Source organism: Aphelocoma coerulescens, chromosome 20 (genome assembly GCF_041296385.1).
Source record: "Aphelocoma coerulescens isolate FSJ_1873_10779 chromosome 20, UR_Acoe_1.0, whole genome shotgun sequence".
Taxonomy (NCBI): domain Eukaryota; kingdom Metazoa; phylum Chordata; class Aves; order Passeriformes; family Corvidae; genus Aphelocoma; species Aphelocoma coerulescens.
In genome coordinates, this window is record NC_091033.1 from 6,125,779 (window position 1) to 6,147,687 (window position 21,909).

The window sequence follows — 21,909 nt, forward strand, 5'->3', positions numbered from 1 at the left end:
TAAGTACACTGATATTGGTGGTTGGTGTCTTTACACTGAGCCCTCATACCACAGGCTGGAGGATTGGTACCTGAAGTGTTGGGCTGGAATTATAATTGTAAAAAATAAGCTGTCTCTGGCCTTCCAAGTGCATTTTAATTTTTAGCATTATATTTGTACAAATAGGTTGCAGTAATGTCTGAGGAACTTACTCTGTTTAGGGTGAACTACGAAAGGGCGAACAAAAGAAGAGCTCTCCCCTCTGATAAAGTAGAAAAATGGTATTTTTCATGGGTATGCCCCATGTTTCTCAGGCTGAACACTGCACCTCGTGTTGAGTATAAAATTACTCTGAATAAATAAATTCCAGATGCAAAGCACAGAAAAACATGATCTAGACCCTTGCTTTGCAGAGCTGTCCTGGTTTCTGAGGATCATCATTCTCTTCTGAGACTGGGAGCAAAGTTTAGTGTGTCCATTTCTATTGCAGTGAGTGAGGTATCTAAGCCTGTCATCAATGTCAGGCACTCTGTGTTCTCTGTGGAAGCAGCTCTTGCACAATAGGAGGAAAAAGATTGGTTTAACTTTTGAGGAAGGGCATGAGGAGAATACAGGCTTTTCTTCCACGCCTGTTTCAGGAGCTGTTGCACTGCCACTTTGTGATGCTTCTGCAGATAATAGGATTAAAGGCACCAAACAGCAAACTTCCCCTGCCTCCTCCTCTCCCTCTGCATCTCCTGTCAGTGCAAAGTGCTTTTCCTTCTCTCTGGAAAGTTGCTTCCATCCTGCATTGCTTGAGGAAAGAAGTACATTAATTGTGGAAGCAGCAGCTTAGCACCAGCTCAGTCTTTGAACTCAGGGCTCTTGTCTTTTAGCTCTGCTCTGAACTGCCACATGTTAAATTGTTTTAATGGCCACTTGCAGCAAATCATCACTAAAATATCCCCCAAAGGGGGATTTTTATGCGTTGCTAGAGTTTTAAAGTGAAGTTAATCATTCCACTTGAGTGTTCTGTGTAAGAAAATGGTCCTGAAAAATGGAAACAAACATATAAAATAGGAGTGTGAGGTCTGTGGTGCATAATATTCATGCATTCTGATATTGATTGTTGGGTACACTCTTAGGTCTGGTTTCATTAACATGCTGTGGTTACATTAGTTGAGATACACAGGAGGTATAACCACGGCTCCTGTGCTGAGCAAAACATCTCTAAGCCTCTTCCTGGGCTCCTCTGAGAAATCCAGGCCCAGAGGCAGCAAAACAACTTTTTGCTGTGAGTGCTTTCTCCTTGTTTGTGTCCACTGCAGCCGTGTAGACTCAGCAGCCACTTCTCTGCACACCAGAATCCCTGAAGTCAGATCATTCTCAGCCAGAGTGGGAACCAGCCCCTGGTTGCTACTGCGAGCCTTGCTTGTGTTTCTGAAGAGGGTGCTGCTGGTTTCTCCTGGAGAACTCTCAACAATCAGCCATGTGAGTCCCTCCTTTCCAGGCTGCTTGAAGCACTTTAATTTCATGGGTGCTGCCTGACTTGTTTCAAACAAGGAGGTGATGTACAGTGCTGAGAAGAGCAGCAACGCTCACCAGACCATCCTCCTCTGTTAAAACACAGAGAGGAAAAATCTGCTGTTGAGTGGGGACTTAACACTTGCTCAGGGCTGATGGCCCAGGAGAAGGAATGTGAGAACCTCTTCAGACTAACCCTGCCTGAACTACCCCATTAAACACACCCAGTGGGGTCAGTAGGGGATGGGGGGATGTTGTGGGACACAGTGAGATCAAGAGATTCAGCTCTTCCCCAGGAGACATGGAGAACTCCAGCTCCACAGCAGGGTTTGGTGTCCATCCCCTTTGCTTTCAGGGAGACTGCCTGGGAGCTCCAGCTCCACAGCAGGGTTTACTGTCCATCCCTATGCTCACAGCAGGATTAGGAGCTGGACCTCTCTTGCTGTGAGCACAGTGATGGACACCAAACCCAGCTGTGGACCTGGAGCTAACCAACATATATCCTCAAGGACCACAGTGGCAAACGTTTACAGCTGAAATCCAGGGCCCAAGGGAAATCCTGACCTTCTTGATGGTTAAATCATGAGGTTGTGACTGGCTCTGACACCCTTTAAGGGGGAAAAGAGATGGGACATTTTGCTTATCCATTCAAGGGCTGCTACAGTATAAAATAATTGACATTAAATTCCAGGTCAGTTATGTTTTTACTCTAATTCTGGACTCAGACTTGATTCAGCAAAGTGGTTTAAGCACTTTTAAGGTGCTGTCAAACCACTGTTCTATCTAGAACTGCAACAGAGTAGATTCCTGAAGCAAATTAGCTCCTGGCCATTCATTTCTATGCTAGGTTAGCCTTTTTCATCAGCCAGCCACAGTTTTAATGATAAGAATGAGAGAGAAAAAGAAAGATTTCTGTCTGGGCAGTCCTTCTTTGCCCTGGGAGTATTGCTGTGCTGCTGTGCAGTGAAAAGTTAATCTTTCTTGACGGGTGATGCATGTGGATAGTACTTCATGCATTTCATACTGAATGCTTGATATAGCTCAGTGATCCCTTATAAACACTGCAGAAGCACCGGGGACCCTGGGCAAGGAAAAGATCTGTCTTAAATCCCTGTGTCTGTCACATCATAACATCCTCCTCTAATGACATGCAAGCTTTGGAGAGGCTGCAGCATCTCTGTCCTATCTGGGAGACATTTGGCTGTTGATTACTAACTTCCTGGTGACAGCAGCTCTTCTTGTAGATTGCTTCCCTTTGGTTTTTTGCAAAAACATCCAAAGAATCAGTAGATAGGCAAAGTCAATCCATCAGGGGCAGGAGGCTTGTGTAGGTGGACAGCAGGAATCTGCACCACAGCCAATTGGATCAGTTTGGGATTTATTTTAGGATTTTTTCCCCTGAAGTGGCAGCATCTTCCTACTTTCACTCTTGATCTCCTCATATGGAGCCAGAACAGGGCTTTGCAGAGGTGACTTACTGTTTAAAAGACACAAGAGTGACTTTAAATGGGATAAAAATGGGTTTGCAATTCAGTCACAAACCAGTGATAAACCAGAGGATTTGATAGTTGCTCAGAGCATTTGAACACCTGAGAGCTAAACAGCTGCTGAGTGTGCTCTGCTTGCTGTGCCTGGCACTGGGGGCAGCCAGAGGAGCTGTGCTGGAGTCAGGGCAACAAATCTGGCTGGGGAGTTGGCTGGTGGGTCTGGACTGCAAGATAAATGTTTATGGACAGAGAAACTTCTCCCTGGATAGTGGCACTGCAGGTAAAAACAGCTCTTACAAATCTCTTTATCTCCCAGTTTCTCTGTTGTTATGAACAGATCTGTAATTGTTGTTTTGGGACTAACTTCTGAATCCACATTCAGGACAAAATCCTCTGAAATTGTTCCCACATTAGAGACAAGAGAGGGCTCTCTTTCAGCTCCTGGAAGCAGTCACACCTCTAATTCTCCCTGCTTCCCTAATTAAAGAGTACCAAAACCCTAATCTTTCCTAGAAATGCTTTGTCAGTAGGCAGCAGTGCCTGCAGAGTTAAGTATTTGTCAGTAGGCAGCAGTGCCTGCAGAGTTAAGTACATCAGAGATTTCGACTCCTTACAAATGCTGACCTCCAGTGAGGCATCAGAAGCTACACTGGCAAAAAAAAAAATTAAACCATTTTGCAAGCAGCCTGTCTCTGCCAGCTGAGGAATTCACCAGGGTTGATGTGGGGTATCTCAGACTGCTTATGACCATCACATGGAGTCCCCCAAAATCCAGCCTGGAAGTGTTTATGGGCACAAAGTCTGCAGGGCTTTACTACATCCATCTGCAAATATCACCCTGTGGCTTTGCCTGTGCCCTCAGGTAGTTTTTCAAATTGTGGAAATTCACTCTGTAAATTAACAATTATGCAATGTGGAAATGGGAAGGGAAACAGGGCATGCAGGTATTTGTGTGGAAGTAGGAACAGGATCAGGAATTGGAATACGAGGAGGAAGACGGATAGGTACATATTTGTTCCAAGGTGATCTGAAGGGCAGCAGCAGGTCTGGGAAAAGCCAGTGCTTTCTACATTGTGTGCCTTTCTGAAGCTCTGGTGTGAGTGCAGCCAATGGCCCGTGGTCCACCTGCCCCTCCTCACACCATTTACCTGCACACCTCTCGACAGGTCGTGTCCTCAGCAGGGAATGAACGGGGGCATCCTCGCGTTTGGAAGGAAATGAGTAACAGGAGGGATGAATGGAGGTGAATATGTATTGTGCCCTCTGTCAATGCATCATTTTACTCTTAGCACAGCAAAAGGGAGCCAGGCTTTTATTTACCTACTGCCTGAGCAAAGGCCAACAATCCTCACTCTGTCAAGTTACTTAAGTCTAGCAAATGCTGTGAGACCTGAACCAAAAAGGATGTTAAAGCTGGTGAAAGATTGTCATGGGGTGGGCTATGAAGCTTTTAAAAAACAATTGCATCAAGCTTGGGAAGGGAAAGGCTCTAAGGCCATTAACCCATCGAGCTATGAGGCTGTCAGTGGAGCCAGGGAGCATTTCATGTCCATTTGCAACATATTTTCCATGGGAATCAGTCACGAATCCTCTTCATACACTTAAAAACCCAGCCTAGCATGGGTGGCATGGGCACTGTTCTGTTCTTCCTCCATCTGACACGGATGGGTGGGAAATGAAAAGGGGAGGTTTCCTGGCAGGGACAGAACAGAGTGGTGGAGGAGCTGGGGACTCCTCCAGGCTGCCTCTGAGCTGCTGCACATCAAGGCACATCCTTTCATGTCCCTGAGCTGCTAATGACCTGGTTCCCCACTCCCCAGCCCAGCTCTGCAAGAAGAGAGCAAAATGCTTCAAAGCCAGAGTAAAATTCTGTGCTCATAGGTGCAAGTGCCTACCTAGCGTGGAAGGTTGTGATGACTCCCTGGGACACTGAGCCCTGGGCTGTAAAAGAGTGAATTTCTTATCTCTCTAAGGTGCTGAAAGCCCCTCCATGAAGCTGTTGGAAATCATTGGATCAAAACCAGCTGTGGAAGGGCAAAGTGCGTTCATTTATTTTGAAACAAAGACCTCTCCTATGGAAAAAATCAAATAAAGTGTGCAGGGGAGTCAGTGTGCAAGTGGGGGAAAAATGTAGAGCTGATAACAACATAGGAATAGTTTTACACATATATAAAAACCAGGGAGTAAGGAGAGAGAGTGGAAGCAACTTGGATTGGCACCAAAACCCTCTTATCTCCCACATTTACACTCTCCACTGCACAGATTACTCCAGTTCACCTTTAATTTGCCTTTTGATAGTTGTAGGCTGATACCAAACACTCCTGAAAGCTGACACTTGGCAAATAGCACATTGCACTCCCATCTCAAGTGCACGACATGAGAGAAGGGTTTGAGGCCATCAGAGCCATGAAAGCTGCTGCTGCTGTGATCCCAGGACATTCTAACGTGACTTGATTTTGCTATTGCTGTGCACCCCAAATGAGTGTGACAGAGGAACAGCCATTTTAAAAAATGCCAAAGCAAAGTGTCAATGAGATAAGCTGGACATCTATCAGAAACACCTCCCTCCACCTTCCTTTCCTTTTTGGCAAAATCTCAGCAGCCGAGGTGCTCTCTGTGCCAATCTGTGCATCCCTACAGGCAGCTGACTCATCCATCCCTCTCCTCACCCCAGAAGGTTCCTCCACAGTCCCCTCGTTGTCACTGACACCTTGGGAGGCCCTGACCTTCACAGCATTTGAGAGTGAGCCCCCACACAGACATGCTCAAGGGTTCAGATATGTAGTGCTGCTGCCTGAGCTGCCAAGAGGACAAACAGCAACAAGATAGTTGCACAGCATTAAATATCTGGGGACTAAGTGGATTACTTAATGGAACAGGAAAATCACCTTGTTGACAGACATGAGCAGAGCAGGAAAGAGAATCACATGTCCCTTGTGCATGAAGAACCAACAAAGGTTACAACCCAACTGCACTGAATGAAGCACTCAGTTTTTGTTCTTAGGGTTTCACCTAATTCTTGCTTGCTGAATATTAAACCTAGCTCTTCTTGTCCTACTGACAGCCAACCCTGACATTATTTTCGTCCTTCTTCCAAGTGAAGACCACTGCCTTCAACCGAGGTCTGTTTATAATCTGAAAATAGCTGTTGAAATGGATGTTCTCGGGATGCATAAAGTTGTTTATAGATAGGAATTTTTTCTGGCAAAAGTTCATATTTAGAGAAACAGCTCTGGAATTTTCTGACCAGAACAAAAGGAAACAAGGACAATTTCCAAGTGATTCAATAAGAATAGAGCGAAGCTATGCTTCCACCTCTGAATTTCATGTTTTTGGATCCACAAAGCTCAGTAAGATGAGGCATATGAAGGCATATGGTTCCCAGCCCTAACAAGGTGTAAATGCCCTGGCTGATGGTGTCCTGATGCCCTCGCTGCATCCAACATCATCCAAACAGGAATTATGAAGCCAGTGTTTGCACTACAGTGGCATAAATCTCCAACCCATCATAGAGCAGCATCTGGAGTGTTGCAAAGTGATGCTGAAACAGCTTTCATTTTCTTTCTTTTTTAGTTTAACATTTTTTATTCACCTAGAGGGACAGGAGGGCAAAACTGATTTGCTCTTGCTTGACCAGGGTGTTTAAACCTGAACCCTCACCTCATCCAGGCAATAATTTAGAGTAAACACACACACACATACAGGAAGGGGAAAATCACTTTAAGGGCATTGTCACCAGTCCACACTGCTGCTCACAGCCACATTTCTCTTCTCTGCTGTCCAGATTAGTTTTCTTTTGTATTTCCAAAGAAGCATATTAGCCAACACGATCACACATTATTAAATAGCTGTCAAACTTACCATGAAATGGAGCACCAGTGTCCAGTGGAGTGTCCTGTGGAGTGCTTGGAATGGGTTTGTGTTTGGAGAACAAGATTCGCCCTCTGGCTGCCAGGGACTTCCACAGGCTGGGGCCCTCTGTGCCCCTGCAGTGACAGAGTGACCAGGAGATATTTCCCTGCTCTGTGTGGGCATTGCTTTAAGCAAAACAGTGGCAAAAGGAGATGCAATATGTTAGGGTTTGGCTTGATCTGCCTTGCAGCCGTTCCTCCTGCATCCTTTGGCTCCTGGGATGGGAAAGTGGCCCAACAGGTCACCTGGCTGCAACCTCTCAAAACAGGTAGGACTGAGCTGTAATTGCCTTTCCCTCAGCAGGAGCACTATGTTTGGGATCTGTCTTCTGCTGACTGAAAAACCAAAACAGGAAAAATTTATGGAAATTGCATATCAGACAGACACGACAAGCCTCGTTCCTTAGAAAAATGGGGTGAAAATTTATTTGAAAAAAGCTAATTTTTCAGAGGCTATTGCTTTTCTACCATGTTCCTCTAGCTCAAGGTACTGGATAAAAGAGTTTGCAGTTTGATATTCTAATTCTGGGACATGAGACAGGAACCTGCACTGTCCATAAGAACTGAAGATCATTCCTGTTTACACTCTTGCTGTTGTATCTCAGCTTTTTCCATAGCAGTTAATGACAAAATAATGATAAGGAGCCAAACAAAATCAGTTTTAGGACACACTTTGCAACCCATAGACCCCAAAGCTCTTTTGAAAGATAAAAACCATTTTGTTACTTTATGAGATAGATGATCATGGCTCTCTACAACCTACCCCTGCATCCATGACCACATCCCATTCTCTTTGCCTTTTCCCATCGATCTTTTTTATGCATGGCAAACTCAGCCAGGCAGGGTTTTGCTTGCTCCTCATGAGGAGAATCCTTTGTCCCCTCTGCAGTCACCCAGAATATTCATTCCCATTTTTCCTTGCCCATCAGATTGGGGCTGCTCCCATTCCCTGCCACATTCTCCCCTCTCTCCCTGACATTGCCATGCACCACATCAAATAATTGTTGTTATAACTCTCCTCCTTCCCCAACTAAAATATACTTGATTGGGAGGGAGAGGGGGAACAGGGAAATAGCTGGGTTTATTTTAATAGTTTCCACTCTCAGTTCAGCTTTATAGTACAGTATATTTAACTTTAACGTATGGACAGCTGGATGCATTTAACAGCACAATGGAAAGAATTTAGCCAGTGTACATTTCAGGGCCCGTATTTGGAGCTGATCACCACATATTTCTTCATAATATTTAGATGCGCCTGTTACGGATTGTGTTGGGCTGATCAAAATATGTTTGTGTCAGGTAAGATTTGTCATAGATGAGCCTCTTTATTTCTTTACTTACTGAAACTCTTCCTACAGGAAGAAGCTGAGTTTAGCTGATATCAGCAAGTTTAGCCCTGTGCTTACGATGGGGTTACTCGCCTTCCCTGCAGAAGCCAAAAAAAGTCATAAATACACAGAAACACGGGGACATATTCTGAGTCCAGACTGTTGTGGGCACTTTACTCCACTTGTGGTGACACCAGCTGGAGAGTAAAGGGTCACCAAAGGATCAGCATCTGTCCCCTCTCCTCCCCCCCATGCACTGTAGTGATGGAAAACAGCTACAACCATGAGACAGAGCTATAAATCCTTCATGTCTTTCCCTCGGACCTGCAGCCCTCTCCAAACTGTCTGGTTACCCTCTTGCACCCTCTCTACAGCACTCTGGAGATTTTTTCAGTGACAGCCAGGGAAATGAGACAGTAGGCTTTTTCTCTCAGCAATAAGAATGAAGGAAATTTTAGGCACACTTCAAAATCCATTTCCCTTTTCTCAAAAACAAATGGAATTCTGCTTATTATAAAATAGACTCCTTCGCTAATTTTATGCACTCATGCAGAAGCCAGGGTGCCTGAACAACATGATTTTATCAAATTTATCTTGTTGTCTCGGTGTTGTTACTCAGTGTCTCTTGCAGCAGTGCAAACAGAAGGCAGATCAGCCAAGGCACTTGCTGGCTGGTTTAGCCAGCTTTCCCTCCAACGCTGGAAAATAACAACAGCTTCATCTTTCCACAGGCTTGGGTTTTTTCATGTGTGTATTTTAAAAGTGCTGTTTTCCCCCACTACTGGGGGAACACGTGATCAACACAGACAAAGTGCGAGGGGTTGTGTTTCAAAGGTATTCTTATAAAAATGCCAAAGAGAAGTCAGAGCCTAAGGAACAGCGACACTTAGAATTTGGAGAGTTTCCAATAAGTAACAAAGCCCAGACCCACGTTCCAAGCTGTGAATGAGCTCCAGCTACCTGGGAAATGATGATGATTTTAGATGTGTTTGGGTAGATTTGTTGCTCTGCCTCTAAACATTGGGAAGGGAGGAAAGAAGGAGAAAGATGCTCAGGGAGAAAAACCCCTTTGGAGGAAAGACCAAATTGTTGGAAAGCTCTGAAGTGCTCACATTAATGTCATGTCATTACTCCATATTGCTGCACAGGTTAATATAATTGGGTTACTGTGTGTGAGCAATGATCCATAGCATGTTATGGCACTGAAACAAATGACATTTAACCAAGAGATTTGTAAGGCACCTTGTTATCTGCATGGTGAGCAATTGCAAGGGAGAGTCAGATTGCTAGACGAGCAACTGACAAATTAGTTGTTGGGTTTACTGGACAGCTTGGATTTATAACCTCACAATTCCAACATAATTTATTAGATCCATAAACAGACAGATCCAGTGTTTTTACGTAGATTACGCTCTTATTGCAGTCTCTGATCCTGTCCCGTTTGCAGTGCTGTATTATTCATGTGGCACTCAGTCCTCTTGGGTGGGGTCAAGGTGAGCTGAGATCAATAAGGAGCTGCAGGTTTCTAGCAAAAAAAATATTTACAGCCCAGTTAATAAAATAATAATTTGCAGATGGTGGTCCCACACTCCAACTTTAGTCTCTCCAAGGAAGAAAGGATGCAAATAGAAGGGATTGGTAAAAGATGCAAATTCAGCCCAGTAAAATATTTTCTCTGTTTCTTGGTAGAACAGAGGCCAAAGCTGTTGCCTGCATGCTGAAAAATAAAGACAAAAAAGCTGAATGAGATATAGGGGGGGAAAAAGGACTCTTGTCTTACCTGGATAGTCGTGATGGTCTGTTTCCACCTTGGCCTCTGGGAGGAAGAAGTATCCCCATTTCCTTCCATCTTTTCTGGGCTGGGGAGCAGAAGGTTCAGCATTGCCCTGACTGCTGGACGAAGCTGTGTCCCTTTTGGAAAGGCTTTCTTTAAAAACTCATTGAAAAAGAACAGACAACTTCCACAGGCAGATTATTCCAAACCTTTAACTGGTGTCAGTTCTCTAATATCTATCTGCCATGACTTAGGTCAATGACTTCTCTCTCTTTCCCTAGGGACATGGACAATAAACCATTATCTCCCACTTTATGCCCCCCCAACAGGCTAGAGGACAGTTATCAGGGACGTCACCACCCTGTGCACCTCACTGTCCCCTGCAGCTCTCCTTTCCTCTTCCCACTTTGCCCAAATCCAAACCTTTGCCCTTTCTTCAGCAGTTTTGCAGCTCTGCAACCATTTCCCCTTCCAGTCACCACTGTGTCCCACGTCACTGGTGGCACATGGTGCCCAGAGCTGCATCTGGGCTCCCCTGGCCCTCAGGAGGTCAGCTCATGGCAACAACTGTGTCCCTCTAGCTTTTTCCATTTGAGGAAATGATGAAATATTGCCTCTGTTCAGAGCCCTGGCTCACACCAAAATTTTTATGAAGTGATAAAATGATCACCTTTGGACTTGTGGCTGCTGACTTAGGCCAAAACTACACCACCCAAGAGAGTATTCTTGCTCCTAATCCAGCTGGCATTTGGGATCACTCACTTTCCAGGTTAGAGGACAGGTTTTTTGGGCTAGAAAAACTCCGGAGTGATGTCCAAATTTTTTGGATGTTCCTGCACAGCAAATCTGACCTCCATTTCTTTTGGAACTTTTCCCTTCTTGGAGTAAAATTTTAAAACTCCTCTCATAGGTTGGGTTGACCAAAAATAACCTGGGGTGCCTTGTGAGGCTGGCTCTGAGGTTCAGCTGTAATGCTCTGGGATAAGTAATGAAAATAAGAGAGGAATCCAAACTCAATCAAAGCTCTGAAAGCCATGGGCTGCTGGGCAAGTTTGAAATCCCAAGATGAGATGTGGATCTGCACGAGCATCTCTCTGCACCCTTGGACAACCCAGGGCCGAGTTTGTAATTTGTTAAGCTGGACAAAAGAAAAAGGGAAACACTGGCATCCAGTGCCACAAGGTGCTGGAGAGGATGTGGCTGGGTTTAGAAAGCAGGACATGTCTTGCTGGTACTGACTGGGCAGTGCCAATCCCTCCCCCATGAGCACAGCTGAGCCTGGGCTCTGCTCTGAGCCTGGGCTTGGCTCTGCTCTTCCCTTGCTGCACAGCTACAGCCACTTACAGCCCTGCTGAACGAGTCCTTCAGGGGTTCCCCTCATGCAAAGCTGTAATTGTTAAAATAAACACGCATTTAGCTTCACCATCTAATATTTCACAAGCCTGAGGCACAGCAGTTGGAACGCATCTCCCCCAGCCTTGAAATAGGAGGCAACACGAATGGAGGATTGGAGCCCTTTCAAGGCAAACACTGGAGGATTTTGTTGGTGCAGGCTTTGGTGTGGCTGTCACTGCACAGGGCTGTGACACTGCCGTGCCTGGGACAGCACAGTGCAAGTGATCCCTACTAGCACTCATTTAAACATATCTCACAAGCAGCTGCTGGGGGAGCTTGGGCTGCTTTAGTACTTCGATCCATACCTGAGTCAGTGTTAAACCCTGACTGGACTGAGGCAATAGAGAAACAAACCCTGCCTATCCCTGCCTGATGTTTTCCTGAGAAGATTTCGATGAGTTGCTTTCTGGGAATAATTTGATTCGTTTTTAATATTTTAAAAGTTCATACCCAGTTTAACATCAATTAATCTACAAATGGGTAAAGCCAGTGAAAAACTTAGAACTTAAAAAGAACAATCCAACATTCTTTCCCATTTTCTTTGAAGCAGGTTCTATACAAAGATGCAATACCAGATTTTATATAAATGTGCCTAATTAAAGCAAGCCCCCAAATGATGCATTTTCATTTTGTGGCATTCAAGAAGAAAAAATAAACCAGCCCTACTAATAATTACTAAAAAGGAAACAGCAGGGCAAGCAAGAGGAAACATGGAAGGCAGTGAAGGAGGAGAAATGCTCAGCATATGGAGGGGTTAACTAAATCTGAGCCTGTGATAATGCTCTCGTGTTTGCCAGGGAGACTGGGGAGAAAATCCTAATGGACCTACTGGAAACTGTTAATGCATTTTGGTTATGTGTACAAAAAGGACATGAAGCCAACAGAAGTGGCTAATGAAAAATTATGTGAGCATTCAGCAGCAAACATTATTCAGAGCCCTGATGGTGGTGGAGAGATGTGAATGACGCTGGTCAGGTGAGGAACTGGAAAACCTGGTGCAGTATCACCTTTCAGACTGAGTGCTGCCAGCACACTAAGGGAAGCATTGAATCATAGCTGGAAGATGAGATATTGCTTTAGGGAGATGCAGAGAGGCATGTTCCTAGCATATACTTCAACCCAGAGAAAACAGTCATTTGTTTCACAGGTGAATAAATAAAGCATTTCCTTGAGCAAACCCAGCCATCCAGCAGCATGCAGAGCTATCACTGAGGGTTTCATCACCAGCAAAAAATGGTGCCTGTTCCCACTAATGGGAAAATTTCATGGCTAGGCATAATTCAAGTCCAGGTTGCTCCCAGACACTTGGACTATCACAGCTTTGCACAGGGGTTCTCTTTGTGCAGCACCTATTCCAGTGGGAGCTCGCTTCAGGATGGAAACCTCCCTGTGTGGCCACAGAAAAATACACACATGGTCTTGAATATCCTGGCTGTAGCTTCCTCATGGGCAAAGGGAGATGGGCACATGACATGAATTTCTAGGACACTTGGATTGTAGGAAAAATGGCTTTTAAAAGTTTTTCTTTATACTGATATTTCCTCTGTATTTTCACTGGAATTTGAGAAAAGAAAAATGCAGCTCTTTTTCCTCATCAACTCAGTGGGATACTGCAAATCTCAAAAATTTCAGTTTGGGGTTGGGGTCTCTTGCCCTACTGTTAGTTGTTAGCAAGAGCAAGGGTATTAAAAGACAAAATCATGTTCAGGAGAAGACAGAAAATTCTCCTTTCTGTTGCTACCAAGAGGCTGAGATGGAGAAAATATGGACACAGGGGTGTCCATCTGTGACCTTTCTGCTGAGGTGGACACCTAAACTCATTTGTCTCATGGCCACAATCCTTCCTTGTGTCACCATGAGGAGAGCAAAGAGGGAGTCAGGGAGTGTCCTGCTGTCCTTTCACTGTGCTGGTGATGCTTCAGGCTATAGAGCACTACTTTAGGTCCTTGCTTTTTTAGGTCTCATTGGAGGAAATCATTAACTCTCCTTCTTGAGAAGGGATGATATTTCCCTTAATTTAAACAGCTTTGAGCAAACAAGTACCAGTTTGGATGTACTTTCCCATTTAATATTTACGTGATTTATGCTTCCAAGCAACCCTTCTGCTCTCCTGTTTATATGCCCTCCAAGCTCATTTTTTAACTACAGTTAATCACACTGAAGCAAAACATAACTCACCGGGAGAGGATGATGGCCAGCTTTATAACTGGGGCTACTGTATTGGATGTCAGCTCTGCTGCTAAAAATAACTACCCTGGGACAGGTGCCTTCCCTGGACAGCAAAATTTAATGCCACTTTTTAAAATCCTGGCTAGTAGAAGCCTTGGAAGGGAAGAAACCCTTTAGCATTTGGGAAGGGAAGGATTGGTATTCCCAGTCCAGGAACTGAAAAAGCTGCTTCTTTGAAGTACTGACAGACAAACTGGCTGGACATGAAGCAAACAGCAGAGGCTCAGAGCACTTTGCCTCCTTACCCTGGTTGTAGTTTAGGTTGGCAAGTGTCAGGCTGAGTAATCTCTAATCTATTAATGCTGTTGTTTGCTGTACAGTAAAAGGAAGTCCATCTGTAGCTCCAAACAACAGCTCAGTGATAGGCAGGTGGGACCCAGAATATAGGAAGAAGTAGGAAAAATGCTTCATGCCATGTCTCTTTCTCAGCACAGAAAATATTTTGAGCTCCTCCAGATGGAAAACCTCTACCCCTACTCAAGTTGTGCTCCCTGATGTTCCCTTAACCAAGTACCAACTCATCAGCACCCAAATTGACCAGGCAAACCCACAGACCAGCAGTTCTGGGCCCAGGGTGAGACCTGCACCTTCAAGGAGCAAGGAGGAAATGAGAAGAGAAATGTGAGAGAAGGAGTTTGTGAGCAATTGAGAAAATACCTGCAAGTGCTTTTTCTCTGCGAGCTTGGCAGATGGACAGGGCACTGCCTGTGCAATCCATCTGCAGTGGGGATTCATTTGGTTAAATGCACTCAGTGTTTTACCAATAGAGTTGGCAATACAGAAAAAATGGTGTTTAACTGCATTGGCTGATCCCAGTGAGCCGGGGAAGAGGGGAACTGAGGGCTGGCCATGGCTAGCCAAGGGTTTCTGTTTCCTGGGAAGTTTACACCAAACAGCTCAGCTGCAGCAGGCAGCAGTGTCCCTGCAGAGCAGAGCTGGGGTTAACTCTGCTGGGGTTGCAGGATTACTCTCAGGGTGCAAGTGAGCCTGCAAAAAATCCACAGCTGCTCCGGAGGTGTCAGGGAATTACAGATATGATTTCCCTCCATCCTCTCTAAATGCAAAGTTCTGCTTGGTTTTCTGCATGTTTTTTGTTGTTTTCCAGTGGGATGAGAAGCCATCCTAGCTGGTAGGATCTAAGTATCCCCGGAAGCTTGTCAAGCCCATGAGGGGGTGAACAAGGAGCTTCAGCAAACAGAAACTATCGGGTTTCTCACACCTCCCAGAGACATCCCAGCTATGTGAGGCAGCACTTCCCTCCACCTGCAGCTCTCAGGAGCCTGCATTGCCAGCCTGGGGGAGAAAGCAAGGGAACAACCCAGCTCCATGGGAGCAGCCTCATCTCCAATAACCCATTTGCTCCTCATTCTTGACAGAAGTGTCCTTTGCTCCTTTCAGGTGCTAAACCAAATCCAACAGGATTTTCAGGGTTCAGTTGTTCCCAAGCCCCTCACCCACTGGTAATGCAGGGAATGCTGGTTCACGGGTCTGGGAGAGCAAGCAGGAATTATAACATTTTTCATGATTTCCATATGCTTTGTGCCAAATTATTCACACCTTATTCTTCCTTTTTACAACACCAGGAAAAAAAGAATACAATCAATTAGCTCTAAATTCTCCTTTTCTTCCAGGGCAGGGGAGAGGAGAGGATACCTCTGCACAACACCTGAGAGTATACAGAGAAGTTTTTCCTGTGAGTCCTAGGGCCAAACACATCATCTGGAAGGATACAGTTGCTTTTACAGACTGTCATTTTCTAGCAATTATAATTTCACACACATTTACCTAAGGACAGTTCTGAAAACCAAGCAAAGTGACAAGTAAACAAATGATATTGCTGCATTTCCTTAAAAAGCATTGTAGATGCTTTTCAGATAGCAACTACATTAAAAAGCAGGAAAATAATTTTAAATAAAAATGTATCTCTTCAAAAGGAGATACCATTTCAGATACTGATGTAGGAGGTAAAGTAAAGATTGCCAAGTGCAGGAAAGTCCCCCATTTCTTTGAAGGATGTAATTAATGGAAAAGGCTTACTCAGATTGCCACAAACCAATGGAGGGGGTTCAATATATACTTGACAATGTCAATATTTCAGTTTAGCATAGGTATTCTATCATTTTTATTCAATATTGAAACTTCTAAATATGAGTTCACTTCCATATGTGACTACAAAGCCATCTGGTTTTCCAGTGCCAACTCTGCACAAAGGACAAGGTTTCGGTTTGAAGCCATTCTCCCTTGTCCTGTCTGTCACTACATGTCCTTGCAAATTGTCTCTCACCAACAGGACATGAGGATCTTTTGAACTGGAAGAGAGAAGATTTAGATTGGATATCAGGAAAAAATTCTTCCCTGGGAGGGTGGTGAGGCCCTGGCACAGGTTGCCCAGAGAAGCTGTGGCTTCCCCATCCATGGAAGTGTCCAAAGTCAGGTTGGACAGGGCTTGGAGCAACTTGGGATAGTGGAAGATGTCCCTGCCCATGGCAGGGGATGGAACAAGATGATCTTTAGGGTCCGTTCCAACCCAAACCATTCTGTGATTCCAAGATTTATGTTATACTTGTGACCACTTTGAAACACCTTCTTACATAGCAGAGATAATGTTTTAGTCTTTCTGAACAGATCACCTGGGTTTATGGGTGGTGACAACAACCTCAGTGGAAGGTAGAAAATGACATCAGAATCATTGACAGCTGTATTTTCATTTGGTTTGAGTTATTCAATCAGCACTAATTGTTACCTGTTTTAATAGGATATGCTTTTATTGGTATTTTGACCCAGGATCTTCATTTGGTACAAAGTCTTGTGCTGCTCTAAATTAGGTCACCTAAAGGAATCCAGCATCTGTGCAAGAGTCCAGGTCACAGAACTATTTGTGGAATGGATACTGTGCAGTCTTTGTGAGTGCATGATATATGAACTGTATGTATTACCTTGATAAATTGTTTTTAAATATTTCCTCCTTTTTATTAATTGAAGAGGAAACTCATGCATCAATGACATTTTTGTGCTGGTTTACACATAAATTATTTCCCTGTGATGTTCATTTTTATTATTATTGCCGATATTATAGCAAAGGCATTTTTTTTGCCTTGTAAACAAGATTTTGCTTACAGCTAAATGAAAAGAAGAGAAGTTAATCACGTTGAAATAATAGGTTTAAAAAGGTAATTCAGTAATGTTTGGCTGATGTTTAATCTTCCCCAATAGAAGCCATGCTGAGAGAAATGACAGAAATTCTGCTTTTGTAATTAAACTGTATTCATCACTGGCAGGGCAGCTGAAGGAGAGCTGAAATAATGCAGTGCCTGCTGACTCCTGGCAGAGCCTTCCACACAGGGACTTCAAGGTTTGTTAAGTGACAGTGGTGGCTGCGAACCTTGAAAATGAAGAGCATCATCACAGCTTCCAGTGTAAGAACTTGACATTGTGGGTCTTGTTTGCAGGAGGGTGTGAAGCTTTTTCTGAGCCCATCATAACAGGTGCCCCTGAAAACAGCACCCATCTCTCTGCAGAAGAGTAGAAACAATCACCCAAGACATGTCTAGGGTTTTTTTTTTTCCCATGAAAGCTCAATGTCTCACTGTTACGTGTTTTTCTGAATCTGATCCCTAGTCAACCACTCTGTATCCATCATCTCTAGTTCCAGGTCTGACTGCTCCTCATTAGCACTTTTGAAAGAAATCCAGCACCAGACAGGACATGGGAGTCCAAATCCCACAGGGACCAGTGGAAAGCTCAGAAGGTTTTGAAGCTGGGTCACCCTTGCCATGAGTCAGCTGCACGCTGTCTCCCCATGCTTGAGTAAGTAGGTAGTTCTCAGCAGCCCAGTAGATTTTTTGCATTTGTCCCTAGGTTTGCTTTCTGCTCAGCAGCTGAACAGGCAAATGACATTTAGTACACGAGTTCTGAATGAAAGTTACATTTCCCTTTTTTCCCCTCTGTAGTTTGAACCTCCAGCAAACTTCCCCCTAAAGCTCTGGAAAATATAAACAATCCTTTTGCTGTTAGAAGGCAGCATGACCAAGCTTTGATTTGTGATTTTCTAGGGAAGAACTGTATCATCTCTCAAAGAGAAGATCTGGATGGTGGAGTGGCAGAAGCAGGTCAGTCTCAAACAGCATCTAATTAGGCAGTTTTCTGCTGTTTAGCCAAGCAGATGTATCCATCACCGAACATTAGATGCTGCATCATGCACTTATAACAGCTTGCAGCTCCTTAAAAAGGCAGAAATAGGAAATCTCCTTTGCGTCTTGGCTGGTGCTTTGACCCATGCAGTAGCAATCACTTCCAAGGTATCGGTAAGAAAATTAATCAAATAGCTGAGAATGAGCTCAGTGGTTTCCCAGCTTCGGGATCTGTGTTTAAAGCATTTCCTAACAAAAGGAAAGCAATAAAAATGCTTGACTCTTTCCCCAGGCAGGTTTTCATTCTCTTCCCCCTCTCTAAGGTCAGGTGAAATTTGTCTCCAGGACTTTAAAAGGTGATCAGGTATAAGCTGTATTTGGTGGAACAAGGACTGTCTTCAAACAATGCTGCTCTGGGGCTCATCAGTCCCTACACTCAGTCCTGCTTGGAGGTGCCAAGAGTAACTTCAGTAGGATAAGGAGACAATTATCTGCCTAAAACCATCTAGCCCAGGCTTTTCCTCAAGCCATGCTGCAGCCAAACCTCATTGGTGCCTGCTTTTCACCAGGAAATGGCCAAGAGTGCAGCAAACCCTGTGTTGCACCATTCACATCATGTCCCTGTGTCAAGATCCCACTTTTTATATCATGTCCCAATATCAAGAACAGTACTTAGAGCTTCCTAGAGAATGATTTTCCCCAGCAGGACTGGTGAAGATGATGCTCTTGGTCTGCCCTATCACCCTCATTTTACAATAAGCTGATTCAGAGGGCACTGGACGCCTAAACCCAGGGATCTGGTACCATGCTCACCTGTGCTCACAGGTAACTGAGTCATCTCCATGGTCCTACTGCTAAAAAAATAAGTTTCTGTGTCAGTGTATTGATACTTTCAAACATTTTTACTTTGTGGCTTCAGCTTCCAAGTCTCACACACCTTTCTGGAACCTGGGATAGTTTACACTCAGAAATCACAGCAGATTAAGGAAGGGTGATCCCTCATGACCTAAATATTCATTATGCAGCCGACCAAGGTCTCACACAATGCAACAACTTTGCTAAACAACAAGAGCCCACAGTGTGTCGTGGGAAATGTATTCTGAACAAAGCAGGGGAGTTTAACACACAGAAATTACTGTTTGCCTAATACACAACTTCTTTCCAAATCAAATGCTTCTTTTCCAACCCAAATGATTTTGTGTGTGTGTGTGTGTGTGTGTGTGTGTGTGTGTGTGTGTGTGTGTGTGCGTGTGAAAAGTCTTATTCTTTCTGCTTTTCCATTTTTATAAAAATGAGAAAGGAAAGTTTATTTTCCCATTTGTTCAAAGGGACTGTCTGGATTGAGCATCTGCAGCGCATCCTAATCTAAAACTATCAGCATCAGCCCAATAACCTGTTTGAGAATCACCTGAACTCGGTGCATAAAGGGATTTTTTTTTTAACATAGTGCTATGTATTACTGAGTTTTTAGAAAGTTATGAAGATGTTTTTACTGAGGAATATTTGCAAGTTTCAGATGGCTGGCAGATGTGTTAAAGAACATATGATTCAAATAGAAAACCTTTCTTTTTATTGCTGAAACACTAATAAGAGTGCACTTAAATATGCCTTAATGTGTTACTCCTTAATTGACAGCAGATGTTTCCTGAACAGCATTTTTTAAAAGACGTGCCGCACTTCAAAACAAGCAGAAATAAAGCCTTACTGTACATACAAGAGCTTCCAAAAACAACGCTTCCCCTTGCCAATAATTGTTTTTAAAAACAGCATTCTGGATTATTTGAAAATCAATATTAAGTCCCATGGAATATGTCAGAGTAAATCTGATGTTATTTCAACAGAACCTTAACACAGCCTGTATTCAAAGTCTCCTTTTGCCTTTCCTCCAGTCTCCGAAATGGAAACCATCACCCAGCCCTTGATGTTGGATCACAAGAGAATGGAAAAAGCCATGCTCTCGATGGGAAGCCAAGTATTCACCTACCTGGTCAGACAGCGAAAACTTCCAGCACAACCAGTGCACCTCACCTGAGGAGCACGACAATTATTTTTATGCTTATATGTAAAATATTCCAAGATTTAGAACCTCCCCCTACCCCGTCTGCTGGCGTGACACCAAGGAGACAGGAGAGGCTGCTCCTTTGGCATGGGGATTCCACAAGGCCAGGCTGCAAATGGCAAGGGATTGACATCCATGTGAACAGGATTGCAAGGACTTCCACCATCACAGGCCAGAAAAAGAGGAGGTTTTCCCTCATTGTCTTGCCAAAGCCTTGCTCCAGCCCTGAATCAAAGCAGCTCTCTCAAGGTGTCTCAAAGCACACAGAGACCTTCACACGGATGGAATCTTCACCATTCTCAGTACTGTCCCAAGTACTGAAAATTTGTAGGTCTGTTTATTACTGGAAATGCATGTGATTACACAGGGTTAGAAAGGGCTTAAGCTTTGTGAGAAAAGAGGAGAAAGAATAATAATGCAGCCCCTTCTCCTTCCAAAGTCTCTTGGCAGACTAGACCATGTTTTGCAGTGCAAAACTGGTCTCAGAAATGAAGTCCTGCCTAGTGCTGCTGTCTCTGGTGTCACTGCAGACCCTTCAGCAGGTCCTGTATGACCCAGGACAGGGCACAACCAAGCTGGGCATCGGCTCTGAAGAGCTTAACTTCAAATCTCCTCATGCTAAAGGAGGAGTTAATCTGAAATCAACTTAATTTATTTCTTCTTCCCCTTCCTTTGAAAGGTTAATAACATTTTTATTTCCTCAGCCTTAAATTTTAGAATATTTCCAGTGTGTGTTGTTGCAGGACAAGTCTAGTGTTGCAAAGCAAACACCACTGTGCCAAATCCAAGGGAGATGAGCCTGGTGCTGGGCAGGGCAGGTGGTGCCTCTGGGACCCACAAGCTTGAGGCAGGTCCTGGTGTTGGAGTGAGAAATGCCACACATTTGGATCCACTGAACATTTTTCGCAGACCTAATGGCTGCAAAGGCAACAAATAGCAAAAATAATCAGCAGCACAAGGCAAGCAAGGAAAGTAAGAAAAAAACATGGAATTTTATTATCTTCACGAAAGGAGACAGATGAACATAATCGAATTATTGATGGGGAGAGATCAGAGGGCAACCATCCTTTGTGAGCACAGGATCAGCCTTACCAACCTCAGGAGGCCTGCTGATGTCCTGGGAAAATAACACTCGCAGGATTTACTGTGCTTCCCCCCAAACCCACCCAGAAGCAGCCCCCAAAGTCCCCATCCCTCATCCCCGGCGTGCGCCGGCCCCGAGCGGGGCTGTTTGATGTGTGTGTGATGGTCCCACGCTGGGCTCCCAAACCCTGCTGCGAGCTGTGGCAACAAATGACAGAGTCTCTAAATACAGCCAAGCTGTGGTCAGTGTTTATTTATTTTTATTATGTAAACAACCCATCACTTTGGGTTATTACAGTTTAGCTTGAAAGGCATTTCATCATTTAAAATGACGCTGTTATCAGGCCTTTTTTTCCAAAAAAAAACCTTGTTAAAATACTAAGTAATTGACAGTGCTTTTTGTTATCCTGCTTATAAAATACAAATCATAGGGCAATAAATATTATTCATTTAGAGCTGATGCAAACCAAATGTTTTCTTCCTTAAAATACCCATAAAAGTGAAGTTTTATCTTCCATCTGGCAATGCCTCTTATGCCAAAATGTTCTGAGTGGAATGGCATTAATAAGAAGACATCAAGAGAAATATGTTACTTGTATCCTTTAATATGCCTTTGTAAACTGAGATACACGTTGGCCTTCTATCAATAAGCATCTCTACCTGTGGGGTTTGAGAAGGATTAATAGAGAAGAACCATTATAGGATGAAAGGACAGAGCATGCTGGGAGAAAAATGAAAATCAAACATCCACCAGTGCATACACTTCCTTCCAGGATAATATTTAGATTTTATTTTCTTTTCTTAATTTAAATATCTATATATTAAAAAAAATAAAACATTTAAGCTGGTTTTAGATAGCACACATCTGTACTGCAATAAGGCCATTTTCAAAAGTACAGCTCTCAGTGGGATATTTATTTAATTCATATTGGTTTTGGACCCCAGCCTATAATGAGAAAAGATATGGGCACATGCTAGAGATGGTGGCTGCAACTGGGACTTTTTTGAACATTAAAGTAGAAAAAGCCTTT

At 43.9% G+C, this 21,909-nt stretch overlaps 2 long non-coding RNA genes across 2 annotated transcripts; both read left to right on the plus strand.

The window, feature by feature from the left end:
* The first annotated feature begins 16,425 nt into the window (after window positions 1–16,425).
* On the plus strand, window positions 16,426–17,334 carry LOC138120872 (uncharacterized). Its single transcript, XR_011155982.1, has 3 exons — window positions 16,426–16,509; window positions 16,885–16,958; window positions 17,253–17,334. It is a non-coding gene; the product is annotated as an uncharacterized lncRNA (long non-coding RNA).
* A 26-nt stretch (window positions 17,335–17,360) lies between these two features.
* Window positions 17,361–20,845, plus strand: LOC138121184 (uncharacterized). The gene is made up of 3 exons (XR_011156128.1): window positions 17,361–17,413; window positions 17,659–17,715; window positions 19,626–20,845. It is a non-coding gene; the product is annotated as an uncharacterized lncRNA (long non-coding RNA).
* The last annotated feature ends 1,064 nt before the right edge of the window (window positions 20,846–21,909 follow it).